The sequence below is a fragment of the Limulus polyphemus genome, unplaced genomic scaffold (assembly GCF_000517525.1).
Source record: "Limulus polyphemus unplaced genomic scaffold, Limulus_polyphemus-2.1.2 Scaffold690, whole genome shotgun sequence".
In the NCBI taxonomy this organism is placed as follows: Eukaryota; Metazoa; Arthropoda; class Merostomata; order Xiphosura; family Limulidae; genus Limulus; species Limulus polyphemus.
In genome coordinates, this window is record NW_013666300.1 from 281,880 (window position 1) to 287,770 (window position 5,891).

Genomic DNA, 5,891 nt, shown 5'->3' on the forward strand with positions numbered 1-5,891 from the left:
TGTTCCTGAAAAAAAGAGAAGCTCAGAGATATAATGGATGAAATGTGAGAAAATCCAGTTTCTTGGCTCACTTTACGAAACAAACAAATATATATATATATATATATAAAAATATCCCATGTTTGAAATGTACATTTTCTTTCCTCAATATTGCGAGATTGTTGCTCTGGTGATTATTAACTCGTAAGTGTAAAAAGATGATAATTGTTGCAGGTTATTTGAGGAGGAAATATGAACATTAAAAAAAATGATGAAATTAGGAAAGAAGCGTTTCACAGTCTGAGTTATGGCTTTAAATCAACATTCACATAAATTATCATCCTCTAGTTTTGAAGATAAACTTCACGTTTAAGTAACAGCACATTGAGAGTTAGTTACACTAGCACGTGGTTAGTGTTAGCTACAACACGTGGTTAAGAGTAATTAAGCCAGCACGTGGTTAGTGTTAGCTACAACACGTGGTTAAGTGTAATTAAGCCAGCACGTGGTTAGTGCTAGCTACAACACGTGGTTAAGAGTAATTAAGCCAGCACGTGGTTAGTGCTAGCTACAACACGTGGTTAAGAGTAATTAAACCAGCACGTGGTTAGTGCTAGCTACAACACGTGGTTAAGAGTAATTAAACCAGCACGCTAGTTACATCAGCACGTGGTTTGGGCTACTTATACAGCAAGTTATGCGAGTTGGTTTCACCGGCCTATGTTGTAAATTTATTATACAGCATGTGGTTTTAAACAATCAACTGGACTTAGAATCTGTTTCATTACCTAATTTCAATATTAACTAGTTTCATATTTAGAATTCATTGGTATTACGTACTTGCAATCCACTTGTCGTTAAAGTGTCGTTGCTAAGTTCTGAGTAGTGATCACATCATTTACAAGTAGATGTAGTTAAAGAGTTTTGAAGTTCATAAATAATCTTTTTTGACCTCTATACCTAACACGAAAAGAACACAATTTATTGGTTGGCCCGGTGGTTGGGACGATCGACTCTCAATTTACGGGTCGTGGGATCGAAACCCTACACCGCCCAACATGCTCGCCTTTTCAGTCGCGGGGGCGTCATAATGTGATGGTCAATTTCACAATTCGTTGGTAAAGAGTAGCCCAAGAGTTGACGGTGGATGTTGCCTGCTAATTGCCTTCCCTGTTGTCGGTAGTTCAAAATTTAGGACGGTGGCAAATAGCATTAGACGTTTTGCCATAATAATAATAAACAAACAACAAACAAATACTATTTTGTAGTGACTGTGCTTGAAACTTCTCTAATGAGCTTGATCTTACTTTAGTTGTTTTTATATATACAGCGTGTCTGAAAACCTCTTGGCCAAGAATTTATGAATAAACAACTCGGCCACTTAGCCTCTAAGAGCCTTGATATACGAAACTTGACTGACACGGACGCATATATCAGTGGTTTCCAAACTCTTTTAGTCTGAGGCTCACTTGATATGAATAAAAAAGTTGGAGGCTCCCAAACTATAACTTTAGCATGGTGATTGAAAAACAGTAACATCTCCTTTCAACATACTGTATCGTTTAATTAATTCAACATAATTTTATCAGCTAATTATTTAGAATTAAAATTAATTCAGCATCTTTTTTTTTCGGCCCATTTTTGGCGACCCCCCAGAAAAAGTTTCACGGCCCCCAGGGGGGCCGCGGCTTCCACTTTGGAGGATACTGCCATATATTATACTAATCCTCGCTGCCAGGAATTCGGCGAAGCTAGTAATCTCATTCCCCAAATCTCGTTTTTGATTCTTTTCATAGCGTATGTTTTTGTTTTTTTAAGTCAAACTTTGTTTCGACATACAAACAAAAACATTTGAGAGTATATAGCAAGGCCTTTTGAATAATAGACATAAAACAACTGAATTTACTGACAAGCCCCCCAGTTGCACAGTGGTATGTCTGTGGACTTACAACGCTAGAAACTGGGTTTCGATACCCATGGTGGGCAGAGCACAGATAGCCCATTATGTAGCTTTGTGCTTAATTGCAAACAAACAAACTTTACTGACAACTGAGTCAAAGGTAGCTTAATAGTTACGAATTAAAAAAATGAACATGAAAAAATTATTTGATTTTGACGTAGAAGGCAATTTTGACAATGAAGTTACAGCAGGTTCACTCCTTTCAGACACCGTCCTAAATTACCAATACAAATCAAACTAAGACCGGAGATTGGTGTTTTGTTTGTTTGTCGAACTTCGCGCAATGTTACTCGAGAGCTAACTAGGCAAACCGTCCCTAATTTAGAAGTGATAGATAGAGGGAAGGCAGCTAATCAATACCACCAACTCTCGGAGTACTCTTTTACCGACGAAGGGTGGAAATGACCGTCACGTTATAAACGCTCACAGGGTTATAAGGGCGAGAATGTTCGATGACAGGATTGGAACACACAGATCACTAGCCGAGTGCCCTAACCGCCAGACATAAAGACCGGATGCATTTGAGACATGGTAACTTAAATGGTTAAAGGAGGCGCTGGATTCCAATCGCGTTGGGTTCCAGTTTTCACATTTCGATCAAGGTACTTCTATACCTGTTGTTTTCTTAGGCCTAATAAAGCTAACGGCGATTTCTTCCCGAGCTTAAGGTTAATTATATGTTCTTAGATCACTTAATTTTATCTTGTCCACACCTTTTATTTAAAAATTAAAGATGTTTTCCGGCGTTATATATATATATATATATATGCGTGTGTGTATGTGTGAGTGTGTGTGTGAACAAAATATTCAGAAAAGTACTACTTACCCAGGAATAAAATAGAAAAAGTGTGCAGCATTAGCCAGAAAGAAAGGGATTAAGGTGAAAGGTCCATTTCATGGGAAAATGGAAACGAGTGTATGAGGAGAGTGGGTTCTGTAATGAGCACGTTCACGTGCTCTCATCTTCGGCTATAGAAGAATACTCTGTTCTTACGTAAGTTCAGATTGGTCGGAGATTAATGCTTTTCTATAACAAACTGCAAGATAAACAGAATATACGATAAAGCCAAACGTGCCACTTCTAGCCAGGGCCATAAGTGGTTAAATGGCCCAGGAAATGAGAAAGAGAAAGACAGAGAGAAATACGAACAATGGAACAGGGAAGATAAGAGAGAAATACGAACAATAGCCCAGGAAAGGAGAGAGAGAGAAAGAAATACGAACAATGGAACAGGGAAGGAGAGAGAGATGAAATACGAACAATGGAACAGGGGAGGAGAGAGAGAGAGAAATACGAACAATGGAACAGGGAAGGAGAGAGAGCGAAATACGAACAATGGAACAGGGAAGGAGAGAGAGAGAGAGAGAGCGAAATACGAACAAATGAACAGGGAAGACGAGAGAGAAATACGAACAATGGAAGAGGGAAGGAGAGAAAGAAATACGAACAATGAAACAGGGAAGACGGGAGAGAAATACGAACAATGGAACAGGGAAGGAGAGAGAGAGAGAGAAATACGAACAATGGAACAGGGGAGGAGAGAGAGAGAGAAATACGAACAATGGAACAGGGAAAGAGAGAGAGAGAAATACGAACAATGGAACAGGGAAAGAGAGAGAGAGAAATACGAACAATGGAACAGGGGAGGAGAGAGAGGGAAATACGAACAATGGAACAGAGGAGGAGAGAGAGAAAAATACGAACAATGGAACAGGGAGGAGAGAGAGAGAGAAATACGAACAATGGAACAGGGGAGGAGAGAGAGGGAGAGCAATACGAACAATGGAACAGGGAAGGAGAACCGGCCTCGATGAAGTAGGTCAGTAAGCCGTTCACCCCATGGGAAATGAGAGCACGTGGTACACTGTTCCGGGCTCGTGACCTCGCCTTGTTATTTACGTCGTCGGACTGCATGCCTACGCATGGAAGGCTGGACCTGTTTGGCAGGCTATAGTGTACAGGCAGCGCCCAAGAAAAGTGACTGAATCTTCCTGTTTCAAAATGGCCTTAGCTTTGGCCTTGTAAGCTGCATAGCGCGGTGGTTACGGAAGGGTTGCTACAGCCCCGAAACATTCGCTTTCCTAGTGGCCTACTTCGAGGGCAGTTGCTTCCCTCACGGACGCGGAACTTTCACCATATCTTCTTTTATTTATTCTTTAAATAGTTTCTTTTAATAGACGTTAGGTGTTATTTCAGGGTACTGCCGAGTTTTTTTTTTTTACTCAAATATATTTTTCTTTTTAAAGTAACACGACCTAAAACATCTATTTAATTAATAATCATAAAACTTTCATTTCCTTAGCACGTGCAACTTCAAGTTACGAGATTGAATGACAGCAAGTACTGACGCCTAAAAATTTCTTGTTATTCTGGCGGTCGAGGCTATTTACTCTCGTTTGCGGGTGTAACCACATTTTATATTTTTATTTTGTGAATTATGAAAAGATACCTACACCAAAAGCCCGGCATGGCCAGGTGGTTAGGACGCTCCACTCGCAATCTGAAAGTCGCGGTTCGAATCCCCGTCACACCAAACATGCTCGCCCTTTCAGCCGTGGAGGTGTTATAATGTGACGGACAATCCCACTATTCGTTGGTAAGAGTAGCCCAAGAGTTGGCGGTGAGTGGTGATGACTAGCTGCCCTCCCTCTAGTCTTACACTGCTAAATTACGGAAGACTAGCGCAGATAGCCCTCGTGTAGCTTTGCGCGAAATTCAAAACAAACAAACAAACAATCATACACCAAACACGATAAGTATCATAAAAGTAAACAGAAATAAGACACAGTTACAAAGTGAAGTATATAGATTATTTAATCATTATTATTTCCAAGATATCAGTAGAACGTTTTATAGTTTTTACGTTTCGTTCGAAATAATGTGGCTAATATTATTTTTGCCCTGGTTTATTTTTTTGAGTGTAAATCTTTAAGGATAGTTTGACGCCCAAAAACTTGTAAAACAGCTACAAAGACAATTTGACATTAGAAACTCGTACTTTTTCAACAGTTAGGACGACAATTAAAGAATATTCGTTGTGTAGCGAGAGGGGGACATTTTTAGTTTTATGACAGCTTTTTTTTTTCTTTCAAAGTCGAACTTTCGTGGCAAAATTAAATTTCGTAATATAAGAAAAAAACGTCTTGCACGAACTTACACAACAGCAACAGTTCTTGCACTGTTAACAAGGATAACTTAATAAATTGTTTGTTTTGAATTTCGGGCAAAGCTACACGAGGGCTATCTGCGCTATATATGTGTTGTTAAACAACGTTTATTATGTTACGTAATCCTTACACTAGTTCTGATGTGTTGCGATATAAATATTGATGAAAAACTTGCTCTTTACAAATTTATGCAATTCACGCCGTAACAGTTGGACATATCAAACAATTGCCTAATCTAAATAGCGTCTCAACCACTACTATGTCTGCTGCATCCCAGCCAGTCTGAAGATTCCTGGTATGATGCGAAAGGCCTCTTCGGCACTGGATGTAGCAAATACAGTGTGGTTCACATATTATATACTCTTCTTTATTTTCGCTCAGAAGGGTCCCCGAAAGTGTTCTGTTTCAAGAGTAAATAAAACCAAAATTGAGAGTAACAAATATTTTTATTTCTTGCTTTTGAAGTTCGTATGTCATGCTGTGTTGTAGCGTACAGTGTATAATTCTTCTCGTGATTCAAGGCATGCGCACGTTTTACTGACGTCAGTAAAAACTGCAGCGTTAAGCGTCCTATATGTGACATCATTTTAGTGTCTACTGATTTTGTGACAGACAACACACTATTACATAGTGGTGCGAGTGGCTAAAACAGATGACACCTAAAATTTAACGGCTTTCGGTCCCCCTTTCGGGGAAATAAATACCGTATTTTTCGGAATATAAGACGCACCCTTATTTTGAAGACAAAGTTTGGGGAAAAAAAGCTACAGTTGCATTTGAAAGA